Source organism: Piliocolobus tephrosceles, chromosome 14 (assembly GCF_002776525.5).
Source record: "Piliocolobus tephrosceles isolate RC106 chromosome 14, ASM277652v3, whole genome shotgun sequence".
Lineage (NCBI taxonomy): Eukaryota > Metazoa > Chordata > Mammalia > Primates > Cercopithecidae > Piliocolobus > Piliocolobus tephrosceles.
In genome coordinates this window covers 63,633,308-63,654,305 of record NC_045447.1, presented here as the reverse complement: position 1 = coordinate 63,654,305, position 20,998 = coordinate 63,633,308, and the positions used below count along the sequence as shown (strand labels likewise).

Below are 20,998 nucleotides of genomic sequence, written 5' to 3'. Positions count from 1 at the left end.
TCCCGCGAGGCCGGACAGTTGCAGTTTTTGCTTTAGCCCCCTCCTACCCATTCTCTTCACAGCAGTCATAGTAATCTTTAAAAAACACAGATCTGACCATGTCACTCCCCTTTAATGCCTTCTGTGTGCACATAGGATAAAACTCAAATCCTTTCCCTGGCCCACAGAGCCCCTCCCTGAAGTGTCAGGGCTCACCTGGAGGCATGCTTCCCTCTCACGTAATTCCCCCAAGTTCTAGAACATATGAGGCTCTTGTTCTACCCAGAGGTTTTGCCCATGCAGTTCTCGGAGACTGGAATCCTCTTGCTCCTGACCATGTGTGGCTGGTGCCTCTCAAGCTTCGATATTCATTCTCTGGGAGGCCTTCCCTGACCATTCTACCTAAAATAGATCCATCCAGAGCTCTGTATCCTCGCCCGATGGGTGTTTCTACAATAGTACTTACAGTTTCTAATTTAAAAACAAACCAGACAACAACAGCAAAAACAAAAACCTTTTTAGTGGCCTACTCGTTTTTTCTCTGACATCTTCCGTGGTCTGAAATTCTGTGACGGCCAAGACTGTACCTGTTCTGTTTTCACTGACTCTAGCAATGGGGGCAAATAGCAGGTGTTCATCATGTGTTCAGTGAGTGAACAACCGATTGAATTCGAAGGTTGCCTTAGAAGAGAATCTGAAGCTTATCCAACTCAGCTTCTTTACTGAAAAAGTGTTTCTGAGAATGGTGAGATAACATGTACAAGGAAGACGATTAGGAGAATTGGGAGCTAGGGCCTGGTTTACCTTCAAAATGTTACTTTCTGGCAGGGCGCACGGTGGCTCATGCCTGCGATCTGAGCACTTTGGGAGGCCGAAGCGGGCGGATCACCTGAGGTCAGGAGTTTGAGACCAGCCTGGCCAAAATGGTGAAACTCCATCTCTACTGTTACTTAAAACACCAAAAACAACAACAACAAAAACTAGCCGGGCATGGTGGTGCATGCCTGTAATCCCAGCTACTCAAGAGGCTAAGGCAGGACCATCTCTTGAAGCCAGGGGGCAGATGTTACAGTGAGCCAAGGTCGCTGTACTGCACTCCAGCCTCGGCGACAGAGTGACTCCATCTCAAAAAGAAAAAAAAGTTTCTTACTTCCTTTGCCCAATCACCTAGTCCTATTTAACCACACCTTGGCTTTACCTCTACTGGAATGAACACTACTGTAATGGACTGAATGTTTTTGCCCTTGAAATTCATATGCTGAAATACTAACCCTCAACATGATGGCATCAGGAGGTGGGGACTTCGGGAGGTGATTAGGTCTGAGCAGGGAGCCCTCGTGAGTAGGATTAATGCCCTCAGAAAAGGGAGCCCAGGAGTTCACTCACCCCCTTTCTGCCACATGAGGACACACAGAGAAGTCAGCAGTCTGCAAATGGAAGAGGGCCCTCACCAGGACCTGGCCATGCCGACACCCCCCCCCCCCCCCCCCCCCCCGCCAAGACCTGCAGCCTCCAAACCTGCAAGAAATATGTTTCTGTGGTATAAACCAAAGATTATGTCTTTGGTATTTTGTTACAGCAGCCTGAACTAAGACAAGTACCCTAAATCCTACAGTGAAAGCATGTTTAAAATAAATGCAAAGACTAAAGCTGCACTATCAAGAAGAGAAGAGAAGACTGATTTCTGGTATATTCATAAATGGAATACAATGGAATGAGAATGAATGAACCAAACCTAGAGGCATAAAAACTGTCAAATCACAAACACATAGCATTGACTAAAAAGAGCAAGTCCCAAAAGAATACATACCTGGTGATGGCATTTATATGGAGTTTAAAAGATAAGCAGGACTAAGTGATATATGGTTAGTGGATATGTGGTCAAACTATGCTACAAAACAGGAATAAAGAATATTGTTTTAAAAAATAAAAACACCATTCAGATAGGAGTTCCTTGCCATGTATTCCGGTGATGGGAAGGAAAGGGCCAAGCATGAGGAAGAGACCCCGGGATGGAGTGCAGGGTGACAGTGTTATTTATCATTAATAGGGTGGAAGTTTCATGGCTCTTCATTTATTTCTCATGCTTCATAGTTTGTAAGTTTATATTGAGAAAATAATTGATAAGTTGAAAAAAACTAAAATCAACATGATTTCACCTGTGCCCAAATATACCTCGTCTTGGGAAGAAGAGTTTCTTCCCCCTTCTTCAGGGAGGCCTCAAAGAGCTTCACCCCAGCTGCCCATTCACTTTTCTTGTTTCTGCTGAGGGAAGACCAATACTTATTTTCATCTTCAGGTCTAGCAAATGAGAAACTGAGGCATAGTACGAGGTGAGTCTCTGGAACCCAGAACAACACTCAAGGGACGAATGCTCCCCATCTCAGTGGAGCTGCTCATGACATTTACATACAATGACTACCTGCAGAAAAGGCCTAATGAAATAGTGTCAGTTTCTAAGGCAGGCGACCATGTCAAAAGTCAGATCATCTTTGCACCCAGGCTTTTGTTCTCTGACTGTGCTGGGGACAACCACATAAGCCATGTATCCTAATACTACTCTGCATGTGTTCATTTCTGACTCTCTTATGAGACTCTGTCACATACATGACCTCATTTGATTCCCCCCATGACACGGCATGGAAGACGCACAGCAGATACTTTAGTTCTCATTTCAAGAATGCTGTTTCCTGTACATGTTGATGCCTTTCTTCCAGCTGTCAACGCCCATTTAATGCTGACAGAATAGAATCCCTGCAGCCCGTTCCTGAAACAGGTCAACACTGTATAAAAAACGGTATTTGGAAGATGACTTTGGAGGCAGGCATTGGGCAGGCCCCCCAAGCAAAAGTAACCTCCTTACTGGTCCTTCCACTATTAGCAAACTATTCTTTGCTATCTTCAAGGCCTTTTCACTTTTTACAATCCCTTATTAAAATGCAAATACTCCTGAGAGTATCCACATTAAAAAAAAAAAAAAAAAAAAAAGCCGTTAATGATCTTCATTAACTGAAAATGGATGGGAGATGGAAGCCGGCACCAGGGCAGGAGTGGGCACCAGTGATGGGAAGGGGAATGAATGAAGAAGGAAGAGAAGGAGACAAGGAAGCCCAAAGGCAAATCGTGCCAACATCATCCTTTGGTACGGGGCAGCCTTGCCCTATTTTTCTGCACAACCTCATTTACTTCACGCTCTCACTTGACTTGAGCCCCTAGACTTGCTACTGGCACAGGATGGCCTGCGATGGCCATTCGATGTCCCTCTGATGGTTTGCCACATGCTGACGTCCCCATCCTTGAGCAATTCTGTTCTGTTAGGGGAGGGAGTTCCCACCATAAGGGTTTCTGGATCATTTGTGCTGCTGGTCTCCCTGGGCCACACTTCTGTTTCTGGAGAGAGTTTTCGCATTGGGCTCCTTCTGACGCGTCAGGCTGAAAAGTGAATTTGAGCCAAGAGTTCTGTTGTTTCATTTCAGTTATTTATGAGAAGCTGGTATTTTCTGCTCACGAAGACAATATGAAATTTCAAAACCTAAACATTATCAAGCTATTGGGATACTGGTGAGAAAATAGAAATTGCAAAGTATTTCTCAAAACAGTCTGAGTAATTTTCCTTCGCTATTTTGTCCCCGGGAGTAATAACAAATAGAAATGCTACTTGTCTTTTGGAATCTTTTTTGCTGAAAAGTATGAAGTGATTCCAGAGATATTCTGAACAGAGGGACCCCATCAGCATGCGGTCCTATAGGAAAATGCAATCTGTCTGCACCTTCTTCCCAAGGGGGCCAGTGAATGAATGAACCAAAGAATAAATGAATGAACAAACCATTCAGCTATACACACTTAATTTGACAGAGCAAATGCCTGCTAGTCATGCATTACTATCCCAGCTTGAGACCCAATTATTTCTTTATCTAAATAATGTGGGTGTTTTCTTTGATCATAAATGTAATAATATGTGATCATTATAAAATGCTTAGAAGATACAGAAAAGTATAAAGAAGACAATAAAAGTTATCCATAATCATACCCCACAGAAAAGTCTTATTTTGAGGTTTATATCATACATGTGTTCTTCTGAGCTCATAAACAATACATGGCTGAGATCTTGCTGCATATACGAGTGGTATCTGTGTTAGACAGAATTCTAAGATGATCCTGGATTCCACAAGCCTTTATATAATCCCTTCCCCCTTGAATGTGGGCAGGTGGGACCTGTGACTATTTGGGCCATCACTCCCATGATTTGGTTATGTTCCATAGCATGACTTTAAGGGTGGGAGATGATCCTGGGTTGGTCTGGCCTGTTCAGATGAGTCTTGACAGAGATTGGGCTTTTCCTGGAGACAGATATGAAGCACGAGAGGGACTTGAAACAAGGGAGTGTCTCCTTTGGTGACTTTGAAGATAGAGAGCCCAACATGGCAAAGAATGCTAGAAGCCTCCAGGACCTGAGAGCAACCCCCAGTTGACACCCAGCAAGGAAAATAGGGACCTTGGGCCTGCAATCACAGGAACTCAATTCTACCAAAAATCTGAATGAGCTTGAAAGAAGACCCCAGCTCTAGATGAGAACAGTCTGACCAACAATCTTAATTTTGGTCTTATGAGACCCTGGGCAGAAAAGCCAAACAAGACTGCTGGGGTTTTTAACCTACAGAACCATGAGATAGTAAATGGGTATTGCTGTAAGTGGCTAAACTTACGATTTGTTATGCAGCAAGAGAAAATAATACAACATTCTATTTTTTCACTTGACATTACAACTTGAACTTTGTCTCCTATTAATGTTAACTACAAATTTAATGTCTATGTCTAATGTGTGTATTTGGATTAAAATCAATGTAATGAGTCTGAATGATTGGGCATTTAAATGTAGCCAGTATTTGTATTAGGTATTTGTTATTTGGAAGTTGTGTTGTTTTGTTATTTGTGTTTGTTTTGACTCCTGCGGTCACAGGAGAGAAAGATGAAGCATCTTTCTCAACAACTGCTGTGCTATAACCCTGACAGAGAGAGAGAAAATGTACTTCTGAAAGGTTAGTTTGCTTATTTAAAGGAGACTGTGGTACTTTGTGAGAGGGCTTTGAGAAAGGGCTTTGTGTTTCAAAGACAGAGGCCCTTGACACCTGCAGACTACATCGTCCAAGGAAGAGGATTAAGGATGTGGGCTGGAGACGTTCAACTGATGGGCTCCTCCCTGGCTACATGACTCCCCAGGACTGGGAAAAGAAATAAGACTTGAAATGTGACCTATGGTGGAGATAATGGCCCTATCTGAGCCCGATGCTCTGGGTGACCTCAGGTGGGCACTGCTACGTGGCTGTCTATGTGGCTGACACCGCACACTATGGCTAGAGAGGTTCTGCCGACCCAGCTGGGGTGAAGGAATTCAGAGCTCTTCTCATCACCCTTGGCTAGTATCGACTTCTATCAGATTTCATTTCACTTTAGAAAATATAGAAACGTGGCGTTTCATACAGTCCTGGGATGTGGGACGTTCCTACCTGTTCCATAAATAGTACTATGATATATAATTCTACAGAAATGTGTCACCAATTTTATCATTATTTTAATAGATTTCTAGCAATAGGTCAAAAGATATACACATTTTAAGGTTCTTTATATAAATGGTAAAATTAGCAGATTCCTAGACCTGTAAGCAAAAGTACATATAAGATGCTAGATTCATCATAAACTCTCCTTTGGCCTCTGCCCCCAAACCATCCCAACATACTAACTCCCAAACATCCAAGGCCCACAGGAGCACATCCAGGCGCTGGCTGGGCACTCATCCAGGAAACCAGCAGTGTGCAGGCTACACTGCATAACCGCGGGGACAGGCAGGGCCTGGGTACATACACACCAGCTCCACCACCCACTGGCTGAGTGGACTTGTGTAGTTACATCCTGGGGCTCCCGTATAAAGTACCACGGGCTAGGTGGCTTCAACAACAAACATACACTGTCTCATGGTTCTGGAAGCTAGATGTCCACTATCAGGGTGTTGGTAGGGTTGGCTGTCTCTGAGGACTGTAAGGGAGAGATCTCATCTAGGCCTCCCTCCTAGCAATCACTGGCATTCCTCAGCTTACAGTTGGCTGTCCTTCCTCTTCTCCGAGTCTTCACGTGGTCTTCCCTCTGTGTCCAAATCTCCCTGGTTTTTCTATCAGTCATATTGGATCAGGACCCATCCTAATGACTCCTTCCTAACTTGATCATCCACAAAGACCCTTTTTCCAAATAACGTCACATTCACGGGTGGGCAAGGTTAGGATTACAACACATTTCTTGGGGTCAGGGAAAATTCAATCTGTAATACCTTGGCAAGTCTCGTATACTCTCTAATGCACTGTTTCCAGATCACGTCGACAGGGATGACACTGCCTTCCCCACTGTGAGGATTCAATTTAGATGACAAGTGAAAAGAGAGGTAAATGATAGGTAGAGCATTTACCCAGTGTCTGGCCCATGGTTGTTGCTCAACAAATATTGGCTAAGTTATCAATGACAATTCTCGCTATAAGTATCTCATGACACACACATGGGATACACAGAAACCCATGCTCAACTGGGCAGGGGTGTGCGCTTTTGTGGCCCCCCAGTGTCCCTAGAGAAGATTCTCTCTTACTTTTCAAGTGCCTTTGGCCTTTTTCTCTTCCAGCCTCTACAAGCAGGTTGTTTGCCCAGACACAGACCTCTCTCCCACAAAGACCACTTTGGAGATTGGCGCCCGCCTTCTGCTGCTAGTTAGTTGTTTGAAAAGTGCTGACGCTTCTCTTCGTCCACTGTGCCAGGACTCTGTGCCAAAGCTGCCCACACAAGCAAGGCTCGCCCTGCATGCCAGGCTTTCAGAAAGTAGACCTGGCACCAAGCAAGCGTAGGAAGAGAGGCCCTTGTGATACGGCCCCCGACACACTCACACACACATACACCAGCCAGAGACCAGAGACCCCAATCAGTACTTTTAAAAGGAATAAAAATTGCTCAATCTCTTTGATGATATTCAAAGAGTCTTTTTTAATATATGAGAAAGCACATTCTAAATTCTTAACACATCTGGTGTCACCCGCTCTTTTCCCCCTCTAAACTCTCTTGATTCCATAATTTAGAAGGTCTTAAGATACCGAAGGATCTCGCTGAGGCATAATTGGGTATATTTTGCGCTCCAAGTTGCATCTGATGCCCCACCTCACCCCGGAAACTTTTCCACTGAGTTGGAGAGAAAAGGTTTGGGGGTTGGGGGAGCAAGGACAGTGCCCTACCTGCTCAAGTGGCCTTTGACAGGAGAGCTGAACTGCCTGCAGGAAAATGTTTGCTATTCATTTTGCCCTGACACTCCAGGAGAGGAGCACAATTTCTTTTGTGATTGGAGGTAATGTAATCTACAGGAAAATCAATGTGGGCTGACAGGAGACTCGCCCAGCTGATCTGCAGACTAGAGACACTGAATCACAGCAGCTGAAGGCGGCATGGCCGTGAGGCCGTGAGGCCGTTCCCGCGGCCTCCGGGAGAAAGTGGTCTTGGAAAGCTCACACCTGGGGTGCTCCTAACCTCAAAGGAGCCCGTGGACCCAGCTGCCTAAGCCACCAAGAGTTAAGTGGCAAAGGGCTCAGTTGTGGGGACAGTGCTGGGGGTACAGAGGACCACAACATGCTCTGCTGGGTTACTGAGAACAGAGAGATACACACAGAAGAAAGAAGACAGACGGAGGACCTGAGATTGTAAGACACAGATAGAGATAGGGAAGGAGCAAGAAATAGACAGACAGACACGCGCACACACACACACACACACACACACACACACACAAACAGGGAGCTCTGCTTCAAATTGTCTCCTACTACAAATTGTCCTTTACTACTTTTTAAATCAAAAATTCAGACCATGTCCCCACCATCCCCAAACAGCAATTACTTTAGTAATCAGCAAAGAAAATGTTGCAAAAATAAATAAATAAGATAGACTTAACAAAAAATAACTCTCGCCACCCCAAAAACGTCTGTGCATCTGCTGGCCCCTTACTGGCCTGGTTCAGCTGACTTCAGCACTCACAGCAGCAACGGCGGCGGCAGCACCAGCAGCAAAGTTAGCAGGTGTCACCCCAATATGGCTGCGAACCGCTTCTCAGGATTCAGAGACATAAATCAGAACAACAGGCCCATACTACCCCCTTCCCATATGTCCCATGTACCTAAGCCACAACCACTCACAGCCTTCTGGTCCCTGGATGCTTGCTTTAAGGCATTACAAACACTCATCCCCCAGCCTTGGAGGTGAGGCTGCTTTTCTAGAATCTGTGTAACCTTTCTGTGTAGTCAAAACACCAGGTCATTTATTATTAATACCTGAAGCATGCGGAAAATTGCATTTGGGAAAGGAGTGTGTTAACTTACAACCAGAGCCCAGACCTGGAGTGCTGGGAGAGAGGCTGGTGGTTCCCACTGGTACCCGTCGATGCCCACTGCTAATCTCTGACATGAGGAGGCCGGAGAGGCCCAGGGTGGGGTGGGGCAAAGAATTGCCAACACATGCAGGCCTCTTGGTGGCCCCCTCCCGCCTGCCTATAACGAAAATCCTTCCCCCATCTCTCCTTCTGCCTGGAGTGTGTAACAGGCCTCTTCTATCCCCTCACAAACTTCCTGGCAAAGGCTTCCTATTTCACCTACTATGTTCCTGGCAGAAACTTTTAAGGCCACCGAGGCAGCAGTCTCAAACACAGTCTTTTCAAAGACTTGGGGGCAATTCTGAGCCTGAATTGGCTCCGTTTTCTTTCCCTGTACAGTCCCCGCTCTGCAGTGGAGCTGACAAGGGCTCTGGACAGCGGGACAGCGGGATCCAATAAATCCGAGGCCTGTCTAGGTGCTTCATTTATCAAGAGGCCTAATTTACCCAGGCCCTTTAGACTAATTGCAGATTTGCAAAAACTGCTGAGAGTGTAGAACCGTGCATTGTGAGTGTCCCTTGCCATATTTCTGCTAATGTGTTTCATCTGGAGTACATAAAGAGGCAGGGATGCTGATTTTAGACACAGCACTTTGGGGCTAATCCAGCTAAATGATTAGCCCTAAAATTCTGCAGTGATGTCATTTTCCCTACAGTGCTCTGCCAGTCGGGTTGTTTGCTTTATAGTGAGAAATATGTACTCGCAGACACAGGCTCGCTCTCTCAGCATCACAGGGAACTCTGCCCTTCATGGCTGACTGGGGGGAATCAGCACCCTGCCCACGGTCTCTGGGTCTCCTCTGAAGATGACAAGGGCTGCCAGCAGGAAAACAATCATGGGAAAATGTCCCTTCTTTAAGGGACTCAGGTAAGAATCACTCTCCGCTAGCACGCACAGGCATCTGTGAATGGGTTACAGGAGAAGTCACCCAGGTTCTGGGCAAGGAGCAGGTCTAAGCTGTGTGGGCATGTGTGGGTTACTTGACCTCTCTGAGCCTCAGTTTTCTTCTCTACAAAAGAGAGACACGAACACCTGTCTTGCTGAATGCCTCAGGACAGCTGACAAGGTGATTACCATGGAGTTTAGAGTGAGAGGGTTCAAGTCCCAGCTCTCTCACTTCTGAGCTCTGGTTACTCATCTCCTCTGAGCCCTGGGCTCCTCCGGCATAGACATGAATAATAAAAGTAGCCTTCTGAGGCTATTGGACTGAGCGCTTACCCAGCATCCGGCTCTGCACGCCACACAGTGTAGTTGCCCACAAAGTAGCAACTCTGACTTGGGTTCATTGGGCCCATGTATTTGTTTCAGAAGGAGGAGTTGAGCTGCAGTTGATGGTTTTTAAAATACCTCTGCACCCTAGAAAGTTATTTTCCCAGTAAGTGCAAGTAGGGTTTGCACTTGGTACAATGTCAGAATTTACAGATCCAACTTCCTGAGGCTGGTGAGGTTTTCCACATTTCTTTGATATACAGTCGACTCTTAAACAACACAGAGGTTAGGGATGCCAACACCCTGCACAACTGAAAATTCACATGTTACTTTTGACTGCCCCAAAACTTAGCTTCCAATCGCCTACTAATGACTGGAAGCCTTATCAATAACATAAACAGTCAATTAACACATATTTTATATGTTATGTGTATCATATGCTATACTCTTACAATAAAGTAAGCTAGAGAAAAAGAAAATGTTAAGAAAAGCATAAGGAAGAAAAAATATATTTACTGTTTATTAAGTGGAAGTGGATCATCATAAAGGTCTTCATCCCCCTCATCTTAGGTTGAGTAGGCTGAGGAGGAGGAGGACGACGTTGGTTTTGCTGTCTCATGGGTGGCAGAGGCAGAAGAAAATCCACTTATAAGTGGATCAACACAGTTCAAACCCATGCTGTTCAAAGGTCAACTGTATTGTGGATAAGGGGCAGAAATATCACCTTTCCATGTAGCCAAAGCCTTCACAGATTCCAAAGTACATATCCTATCTAATATTTATAACCTTTACTAGGTGCCTGGTTATGCCAAGCAATGTAACATAAGCATTTTACATACAACTGCCCATCCAATCTTAACCCTAGCTCTCCAAAGTAAGAACTATTTTTATGTCTATCTTACTGATGAGGAAAGTGATGCTTCATGAGATTAAATAATTCATCCAAGACTGCACAGCTGGAAAGAGGTACAGTAGAAACACTAACCTTAGTCCAGCTGCCCCGAAGCGGGTCCTCTTAGCCGGGACATTATACAGAAGCAAAACCATAGAAAGGGACACCTCCAAACCTAGGACACAACCCAGCAATGTTTTACTGAGGGTCAAGTACTTTGCTGGGTACTGTCCACGCAGGGTGTCTAGTCTTCCCAGTCATGCTGCAAAGTAGGAATTTCTACTGTTGCCCCCATGGTACAGATGAAGAAAGTTTAAGGCTGTGTATTCTCACCAGTTACTCAGCTTACAACTGGAGGAGTTGGGAGAGGAAGTGAAGGCCAGCTGCCCCTCGAGGCTGCCTCTTAATCTCTGTTCTGCTGGGAGGAAGATCAGCCTTTCAAATGGGCTTGTAAAGTAGATGCCCGTGATGGGATTGCTGGACCCATCACCTTTAGACACTGGCTCTGGTCCTCTTGTAAGCATGATCTTCACAACTCGTCCAGAGTAAATGAGGTTATGCGTTAGACACCTCACAAAGGCCTATGCTTTCCTAAAAACTCTAGGACACGATCTTTTAGCCTAGAGAATTGTTGAAGAACAGCCCAGAAGAAGCTACGGGCAAAGTACTCCGTGTTCTGAGAGGCTGGGTGTTAAGCCATCTTATTAATTGGCCTTCCTAGTGGGAGTGTTTGTCCTGATGGGTCAAAGCTTGAAACAGACACAGCACCCAAAGCCTGGAGACAACATTTGTCTTACATCCCCCATCTCTGACTAAGCAGCTGGGGGCATGGGCCAAATTGCATGACGGATTCCTCACACATCATACCATAAATTTACCCCCGAGAGCCGGGTGCTGTGGGTCCCACCTGTGTCAGCACGCTAACACGCAGCCTCAGAACCATAACATAGTGTTCTTGGGGGAGGCTGAAATTAATGAAACTCTAGCTGACATTTTGAGCACGCACACACATATCTCAAGATTATCCCACAAGTATATTTCTTGTGGAGAGAGTAGTTTTTCCATATTAAAAGATGGCATTAACCTTCAATAGTCCATCACTTGCTTTAATCCTTTCCACCTGTAAATATTTCAGATAAAAATATCACAGCGGCTGTGCCTGCATCTTACAAATGTGGCTTAGATCCAGGCTTAGGGAGAGACGACAGGTTGAACTTTTTCACTTTCAAATATCCACCAAAACCAGAGTCAATGGGTGGTAGTGGAGGAAGCATGGAATTTGGAGTCTGAAAGGCCTGGGTTCAAATCCCTGCTTCTTCACTGCTAGCCCAGGAAGTTTGGAAAAGTTGCCTGCCATTTACCACCATCAGTTGTAGAGTTTTTGCCCTGCCAAAGAGAGCTTTGTACAGTTTGTGTGTTCAGAGGAGGTGTATTTTCTAAAGTCATCAGCCTGAGGATGTAGCTTTTAATTTTAGTCACCGTAAGCATGAATTGCAGCCCTCTTCTTAGCTTCTTCAAGGCTTATCAACCACATCTGTAAAATCAAGACCATTCCTTCTTTTCCAAGCTTTGAGCTTGAGAGGTGCTGTGTGCATAATCCAACTACCACACTCGTATCATGGAAGGCAGGCTCAGGGCAGTCCTGGGTAACTGCTCAAGGGTCTGAAACTAGGGTTGCAAAATGGCAGCCTGTGGGTACCATTCCAGCTATGTGTTTTATTTGACTTGCACAAAAATCAGGAAATTTTCCCACAAAAACCTTCATTTCCGGTTCCTCTAGATGAAGCCAAATATCTGGACACACAGGACAGTATTTCCACAGAGCAATAGCCAGCAAGACCTGCAAGGACGAGGAGCTGCTTCCTCTAGACAGGCAAGCTCACTCCAGGTCCCACAGACCCCAGCTGTCAGCCAGCATGTGCGCCTACACCCACCATCCGTCTTACATCCACTTCTGGCTTCTGTGGCCCCTGCAGCCTGAGATGTCCAGACCCTTGCTTCACAAAGTGTGGTTTCTGCCGCAGCGGCACCTGGGAGTGTGTTCAAAATGCAGAATCTCAGGTCCTCGTCCAGGATCTACATTTTAGCAAGATCCCGAAGTGATGAGTGTGTACATGAAGCTTTTGAGAAACTCTGATCTAGAACAGGGGCAGCAATCTGTGGCCAAATCCAGCCAGCAACTTGCTGTAGTAAATTAAGTTTTCTTGGAACACAGCCATGCCCATTTGTTTATGAGTTGTATGTTGCTGCTTTCACTTACAATGGCAGAGTCGAGTAGTTGCAACAGGGCTCAAAGACTAAAATATTTACTCTCTGGCTCTTTACAGAAAGAGTTTGCTGACCCCTGGTCTAGAAGAATGCTCTAAAAAATAGATTTTATAGTCTATTTAATTGGACATTCTAAGTACTACAGATACCACAAAGAATAAACATTCAGGAGAGTTTCTGCAGTCTAACCTGCTAACTTTCCCATCCCCAATTTTTTCTTTATTTGGGGATTTTAGCTGTCAGCCCTTAGAGAGCCCACAAAGCCATGAAGGTTAGCCAAAGAGATCTTCACCCTGGACATCCCATCTCCTCCTCTTTGCCTCTCTCTCTCTCTCAGCCTTCCAGGCTTTTCCTCTCTTTTTTGTCTTTTCTTCAGGATTCTTCCTCTTCTCTTGCTTGGTCTTTCAGCTTGGTCTAGTGTCCTGGATGACTTGGGAAAGTAGAATACTGGGCAGTAGGTGGAAGACAGGAGGGTACTCTCTCAGAGTGGTTTCTGCAATATGAGCAGGCCTTCCACCCTGCCCAGATCCACAGCGCTTCTACACCAGGATTTTGCTTTAAAAAAAAAAAAGAAAAAGAAAAGTCTCCGCTGATATCCCAGCCTTGTGTCTATAGACCGCAAGAGGCAAAAAGGGAAAAGGAGACTAGAACTGTCCTAAAATATACATCAAGCACCTGGCCCATACAAGGCACTCAGCAGGTGACAGTGGGTCTTCCGCACCTAAGGCATCTCTTGCTTCTTGACTTATCCTGAGGTAGAAAACCCTGTGAGATACTGCAACACGAAATCATTTTTGAGCGCAAAAACTGTCTAGAATGATACCGAACTTCCATATGTGGTATGATGAGTTTTTAACTGACCAGTCAACAAAGACTGTTCATCTTCAAAGTGGAATGCAGCATTTCAGAAGGCGTGGAAGCCAGCAACGTGTTCACCACACGGGGCGTCCCGCAAACATCCACAGTGTCTGGGGATTCCAGGTGGGCCTTAGGACTCACTGAGTCTCTGGAGGCGCAGTCCCACACCTGTCCCTGACAGGCCGGGGCCACAGAGGCACATGGCGGCAGGCAGTTTTTCATCTAGTCCTGCCTTCCCACCCCACTGCCTGCTGCGGACTCTTGGCCTGCTCAAATGTGATTCCATCAGGGGAGGATTTCCAGAGACCGGCATTAAGTCCGCAGTCCTTTTGAGCCTGTTGTGGAACTCATACCTAGCTCTGTTGGGAAATGATCCTTCAAGCAGAGCTGATTCCCTCTTGCCACACTCTCCGCTTTCCTTTTATTTCATCTTTTCCAGAGAAGCACCAGTTGCCGTTTTCTCCTTAATAATCTTTTCATCTCAGAGAATGGCTCCCCATCCCCTCAGTCATCTCCTCTCCAAGTTAATAATTGTAGTTCTTTTCATCTTTCCCCATTAGTCCTGTTTTTCAACTCTTAAAATCACTACCTTCAAACCATTTCCAAATTCCCTGCATCCCTATGAAACTGCTTTGTATCTTAAAAATTATATAGAAATGTACTGAGTAAACATATGGACAGGGCGGCTGTGTAGGTACTAATACATTCCATCACGTCACTGACTTCGCCAAGACTTCTTCTGAAGAAAACGTTCAAAAATGGAGAGTAGTGAAAACAGAGAAAATGCTACCTGCATCTTCTCATTTATTTGCTATTTTGGAGTCAGGGGATGAGGGAGATGGTTAACAAAGATCGACTAATAAATCATAATAGTAAAATTAATAATGATAACAGCATTTGATATGCATGATGTTCAGGGCACCAGCTAAGATTTACACATATTATCTCACTCAATCCTCCTTATAAACCTGTGAGAACGTACCATTATCACGCTCATTTTGCAAACAAAGGAATTCAAGATTAAGTAACATATTGAAAGGTATTATCTGGTAACATAAGGTGATCTCCCAAAAATGTTTCCATCTTACTCTCAATAATATAGAATTTTCCACAGAGGCAAGAGAGAATTTGAGAAGCCTATTCAGGGAAGTTTTATTCCCACTGACCCCCTAGCCTCCAGCAACGTGCCTGGCACACAGTAGGTGCTCAGCAAACGTTTGGAATAAATGGATAAACCTTACTGCCCACTTTGAACGTGATGTAAGGGATCAATGGACAACTTCAGCTGAGAGTCAGGTGATAGCACTTAATTCAGAAGCCCATCACATGACTGATACGGTTTGGCTGTGTCCCCACCCAAATCTCATCTTGAATTGTAGCTCCCATAATCCCCACATGTTGTGGGAGGGACACAGTGGGAGATAATTGAATCATGGGGGCAGGTTTTACCCATGCTGTTCTAGTGATAGGGAATAAGTCTCATGAGATCTGATGGTTTTATAAAGGGCAGTTGCCCTGCACACGTTCTCTTGACTACCACCATGTAAGACATGCCTTTACACTCCATTTGCCTTCCGCCATGATTGTGTGTCTTCCCCAGCCATGTGGAACTGTGAGTCCGTTAATCCTCCTTTCCTTTATAAAGTACTCAGTCTCAGGTATGTCTTTTTAGCAGCATGAGAACGGACTAATTATGATGACTTAGGAAGGCATTTTCCATTCTGGCTGGGCCATAGAACCACCCAGAGAGCTCCGGAAGGGTGCAGCTTCTCTGGGCCCATCCCAGACATCCTAAATTGGAAACTTCCAGGGGCAGCCTGGGAATCTGTATTTGTTACCAAACCTCTCCAGGTGACTGTGAGGCGCAACTGCATTCAGTGTGACCTTCCCCCACCCGCTTTGTGCCCAAGGAATGGGAACTTTATAGACCACACTCAGAGGTGCTCCACTGCTCTCTGGCTTCGGATTCCGTTCAGCCACAGTGAGGCACTAGCACATCGGAAGCTGGGAGAAGAGTGGAGTGGGGTGTTCATGCCCCAACTTCCTCCAACCAAGCCACAGGGTGACCATGGCTGGTTCTTCTCCCAGAGCTCCTCGGGTGGCCCTCCCTCAGCCACCGCTGCCTCTCCAGGTTCACTCACTGCTCCTCCCCTCACCCCGTCAGCCCTCCTGGTGCTTGGCTGTGCTCAGCCTGGGTGCTTCTCCAGGACCTTTTAGACTTCCCTTACCACTGCCCACACCTCTGAAAACAGTCCCTTCACTAACCTCCTTTCAGTCCCCCTGTTGTAATGTACTGTCAGCTTCCCACTGAGACTCTAACTGAATATCTATGAAATTATCCTGAAACTGGATTTTTACAAATCCATGGGACAGTGTATAAAGGGGGCCATCATGGACACCTTTCTAGGGAGTTTACTCATGGGACCGCCCTAAGCCCTCTATCACTCTGTCCTACTGCTGGGACCCAGAGGCTCACAGCACACAAGGTCTTCCCTGGCCCTGACTGGCGGGGGCAGCCCAGGTGATATTTATCATATTTTGTTCAAAGGAAGAAGGGAGATCCAAATAATATCTTTTGGAGTCACTGAGCGGTGCCATCAGAAGCTTGACTTTAAAGGCCATATTAAAAAGAAAACCATTTTTTTCTGAGGTTTCCATGTACAAATTATTGAAAAGCCAATCTGTTTGAGGTAGCTCCCTTCACTTACACCCTGTATCTTGGAAGGTCGGGGCGGTGGGTGAAAAAAATATATGAGCCTTATGGGAATAAGGCTGAGGAGAGAGACCAGAATTCCCTCCAGAAGGTGGAACTCAGGCTTCAATCACTTCAACCCAAAACCTCAAAGTGAAAACTACTCATAGCCCCAGGCTTTGCCTGTTTTTTGCCCAAGCCCAGTAAATCAGCCCATTCACATACCACCCAGACCAGCCTCTGCTGAAATAGACTCGGCCCCTGAAGAAACCCAAGCTGAGAAAGCTCTCTGCAAACCCAGGCTAGAGCTTGCGAACCTTGGCCAACCTTTCCCAAGTCCTTGGCCCAGCATGCGGGTCTGTGTCTGGTTTAGGGTTTCATAGTGGTAGTTTCAAAGCCGTCTCATTATTACTGATGACCGGGGCTTGCTGAGTGCAATTGTGTTTTATAGCCCACTGAGCAGAGGGCCCCAAGAGCTGTGGAGGACTTGCTGCCTCTGAACTTGTACAAAGCACTGATTTCGAAGGTGGGTGGAGGCCACATGCTTAGCTGAAGCTGTTCTAGGTGAACATTGCAAAAGCAGACAACCAGCGTCCATGCACCCATGCAGCAGCCTAAAGATGGGGCAGGCACCCAGGTATGGCACCCCCTCATCTGCAGCCTTCCCCACTGCCTGAAAAAACTCAAGGAACTTGTGTGTAACTGCCAGAGATTTGGGGCATATTTTAGTCACTCAGGACATTATCCAATGCCCTTAGGATAACTCCCGTTTCAAATTGGATGTATTTTTCAACTTATTGCCTGGGCCATTTTGGTTGGACTGAAACCTGAGCTTCCATTATTTACCAAGCCCAATTTCCTCATTATCACCACTCATACCTCATTTTCTGGGGTTACAGAAGTTCTGAGAAAAATTAGAGTTGGAGGTTTGGGGAGCATAAGGAATAATATTTATCAAGGTGCAAGACAGATTTCATTCTTGGACACATTTAACCTTCACTGCAACATAGGAGGTAGCGGTTATAATTACTTTGGTTCTACGGCTAAGAAGACTGCTCAGAATTCTATGCAAAGTCTTACAGGTAGAAAAGAGAGGCTAGGTTTGTGTGATCCAGAGTCAGGGTAAACCGCATGCACTGCCCTACTGCGTAGGGTGCAGACAGGGAGATTTATCTGCAGCCCACACTTAATTTTATACTCTACTTTTTATTTGCAAAATATGAGAAATGACAAAAGAGAAAATAAAATTTATAGACAATCTCATCAGCTTTTAAGATACAAATAATTTAGGAAGTGGAAGTCATTCAGCTCCTGAAATCCCAAACCCTCATTAGTATAACAGTTGGGAGGCCTCTGGCAAATGGAAGAGAATACACAGAGCTTCTGTTGATACAGGCAATAGGACATTGACTATTTCACGTAATAGGAAGTCCCGAAGCAGCATGGTTCCAGTGTCGGTTAACTCAGTAACTCACATCAATGAGAACACAGGTTTCTTTTATCTTTCCTCTCTGCTATTCTCCATGTATGGACTTGGTCCCCAGGTTAGCTCTCCTCATGGTTCCCAAATGGCCATAGTGATTCCAAGAATTCATTCAGCAGAAGGCATGACTCCATTTTTTTTAAGACAGGGAGACCTTTCCCAGAAGCCCAACAGTAGATCCCCATCACCCTTCATTGGCCAAGACCAAGTCACATGCCCGTTCCTAACTAATCACCAGGAAGGAAACGGGACTACTAGGATTGGTGTAGACTCATCAGGATTCACCCCAGAGCTGGGAATACTATTTCTTTCCCTGTGGGGTGGATACCTGGGTAAAGTTAGGGTTCTGTTAGGAAGTAAGAGTGAGGCAGTGGACCCTGGGTAGGCAGTCAATAATAATTGCCAAACACACACACATTTACACATACAACCACAGGTTACACCTCTTAATAGTTTGTTCATTATTCCTCAAAATTTTCACCATGCAAAAAATGTGTGTGTCGTTGCTTTCTTATTAAGAGTGCGCTATTGTATTTTTCACTAAATGAGGTTTTTTTCATGGTAGAACACACAGATTTTATTTATTTTTCCTCCATGGGAAAATAGCTCTAATTGAAGAGGCAACCCATCTTTACTAACCATTCCCCTATTAATGGATATTCATGCCATTTCTAGCTTCGTGGTACTGTAAACAGAACTTTAATTAAATACCCTTGCATGTGCACTTTGACCATTGCATCTCATTATTTCTATAGGACAGCTACCTTGGGTACTTTTTCAAAAAATTTTAATAATTTGTACCAATTTACACTTGCATCAGTACTGTTCTAGAGTACCTTTGCCAGCAATTACAATTACCATTTTAATTTTTATCAATATACCAGATTTTAAAAACTGATTTTTTATAAAAAATATTTCTGGAGTAAGCTGTATGGTTTTTCAATGTTTACTGGGCATTTGTATTTCAACTGTGAATTGCCTTTTAACTCCTTGCCCACTTTTTCCCATTGGACCATTTCTTCTGGATCCCAGGTCCACTGCTGGGCTCAGATCTGGTTCCACTGTTGCTGTACCACCATCACAGTTCACTGTGGTTGGAGTTGCCCCAGGCAAGCTCCACTCGCAATGAACACTATAACTTCTTTTTCTCTAAAGGAAAGGCATTTTTACCTTGAGTAGAAGCCTTAGGTTTAAAGTATGGACCAACCAGAGCCAACTTTATTCTGCCAGCTTCATGGTTGTGAAGTGTGAAATGTCCATGTTTCCTCCCATGATGTTCTTAGGATGCAACTTTTTGGAGAGTCACAGCTTCTTTAACAGAATCTAATACAGATCCTCCAGTTGGTAATAGTGAACCCCACGACGGTGGCGATGGTGGACACCTCCACAAGGAAGCAACAGGGACCAGGGAGACGTCCCATCACTCCTCCCTATACGAGACTGTCCCTTCCTTGAAAAGTCAGACAGGTCTTGATCATGGCGGGGCAGCCAGCAGGTTTCCTCATACCAGGCTTTGTGGTGCTTGATGCCTCCATCAGCATCAGATCTGAAGGTGAAACTGAGCTTGAAGATGGAGCTCATGCCTCCTGGCTTTACCCTATCCTACCTGCCTTTGCCCCTTTCCATCATCATTGAACCCTGGATGGTTTACAGAAGGGACTCTATGTGACTTAGGGCAAATTAATTCTCTTTCCTCAGTTTCCTTATCTGAAAAATAGGGATAATAACAACAAAACCTACCTCACAGGTTTGTGAGTTATTAGACATAAGGCACTCAGGACAAAGCCTCATGTGTGGCAAGCCCTCAGTAAGTGTTTGATGTTGTAATTTACTATTATTATTCATCAACACACCTTGTTGAGCACTCTCAAGTATAGGCACTGGGAAGATCAAGATGAATTAGTGACTATCCTGGCCCTTAAGCAGTACACACTCTAAGAGGGAAGGCAGAGAAGTGAAGACATAAGTAGGGTGAAGTGCTGCAGGTGTTGTGAAAGCTCTCTGCAGAGTACCTAGGGGACAAGAGAGGAGTGGCATTTTACATACCTCCCTTCACCGTTTTGCCTCCTGCTAGCCCGGAGTCAGCATTCTACTAAACTGAAAATTCATTAGGAGCTGACTCTGAAGATGAGCTTCCTCCATAGCAGAGTTTGAGCTGACTTAAGGCGTCCCAGGTGAGCAAGGGGGATCAGAGTGAGGAACAACCAGTGGCATGAAACAACCTAGAACATTCTGAGGACGACAAGTTCAGTGTAGCTGATCCCCAGGGAGGGGGCCCAGAGGAGGCTGAATGGGGAGGTGGGACGGATGAGTAACAAAACTGGAAGTATGAAAAGCAGTTAGAGAACTTTGTGGCGATCCAGGGGAGAGCTACTGAGGACCAGAACCGAAGCTGAGCCAGCGAAGAGGGCTAGGGGAGCTGGATAGGTGCATTGTTAAGGAGGTAACCCTGACAGTATGTCAGGTGTGAGCTGACCCAGACCTGCCTTCAGATCCCAGAGTCCCAGGAGACACGCAGATTAAACCCACTGGGACCCTCATCTATAGGGAAGAAAAGGTTTTGCTCAAGAAAAGCAACACTGTCTATCCTACTGGTAAGTTTGCAGGATGCTTTGTTCTTTTATCAGATGTTTTCTTCAAGGAAAAAGAAGTCATTTTATTTTGTGTGTGGAAACGGGATGAGTGTTCACAGTCAGGACTTCTGAGATGCTCTCCGGCCCCAAGGCTGCCTCTCACAGTCAGACCCCACTCTCCCCCTACTGGAGGTGTGAACAAAAAACTTATGGCTGCAGGCAAAGCAATGTAGCCCACGAAGTCAGATGTGACTCCACGATCTCAGAACTCATGCTTTTCTAAACTTCCCCTCTGTGTGAGAAGCATCTCACGGTTTCAAAACAAACCCATGCTTCCCCAGCATTGCTTCTGGTGCACTGCAGGAGGCAAAGGAGACATGCCCGGTGGCCTGTTTGAGGACTCCCACCTGTGAGTCCTCCACCCCATCCAATAGCAGTGACATCAGGAAGCACAGAGCAGAAAGCCTGCACGGGGAGCTCACTTTGGCTCCACCGAGATCGGAAGCATCTCGTTCTAAGAGCCTGCAAACATCTCTTTCTGTTTCAAATGTCAAAATTCCCTTCCTCGAAAAATGAAAAACAAGTCCAAATGTATCTC

General features: G+C 45.4%; 1 protein-coding gene across 1 annotated transcript in view; it reads right to left on the bottom strand.

Annotated features, from left to right (window-relative positions):
• The window catches only part of C14H9orf92 (chromosome 14 C9orf92 homolog), a 73,381-nt gene extending 66,695 nt beyond the window's left edge, over nucleotides 1-6,686 (bottom strand). Inside the window, exons 1-2 of the mRNA XM_026453872.1 lie at nucleotides 6,611-6,686; nucleotides 1,130-1,132 (exon numbers count right to left, since the gene is read on the bottom strand). The gene's annotated coding sequence lies outside the window, so the exon portion shown is untranslated. The remainder of the gene's footprint in view (nucleotides 1-1,129; nucleotides 1,133-6,610) is intronic.
• Between the last annotated feature and the right edge of the window lie 14,312 nt (nucleotides 6,687-20,998).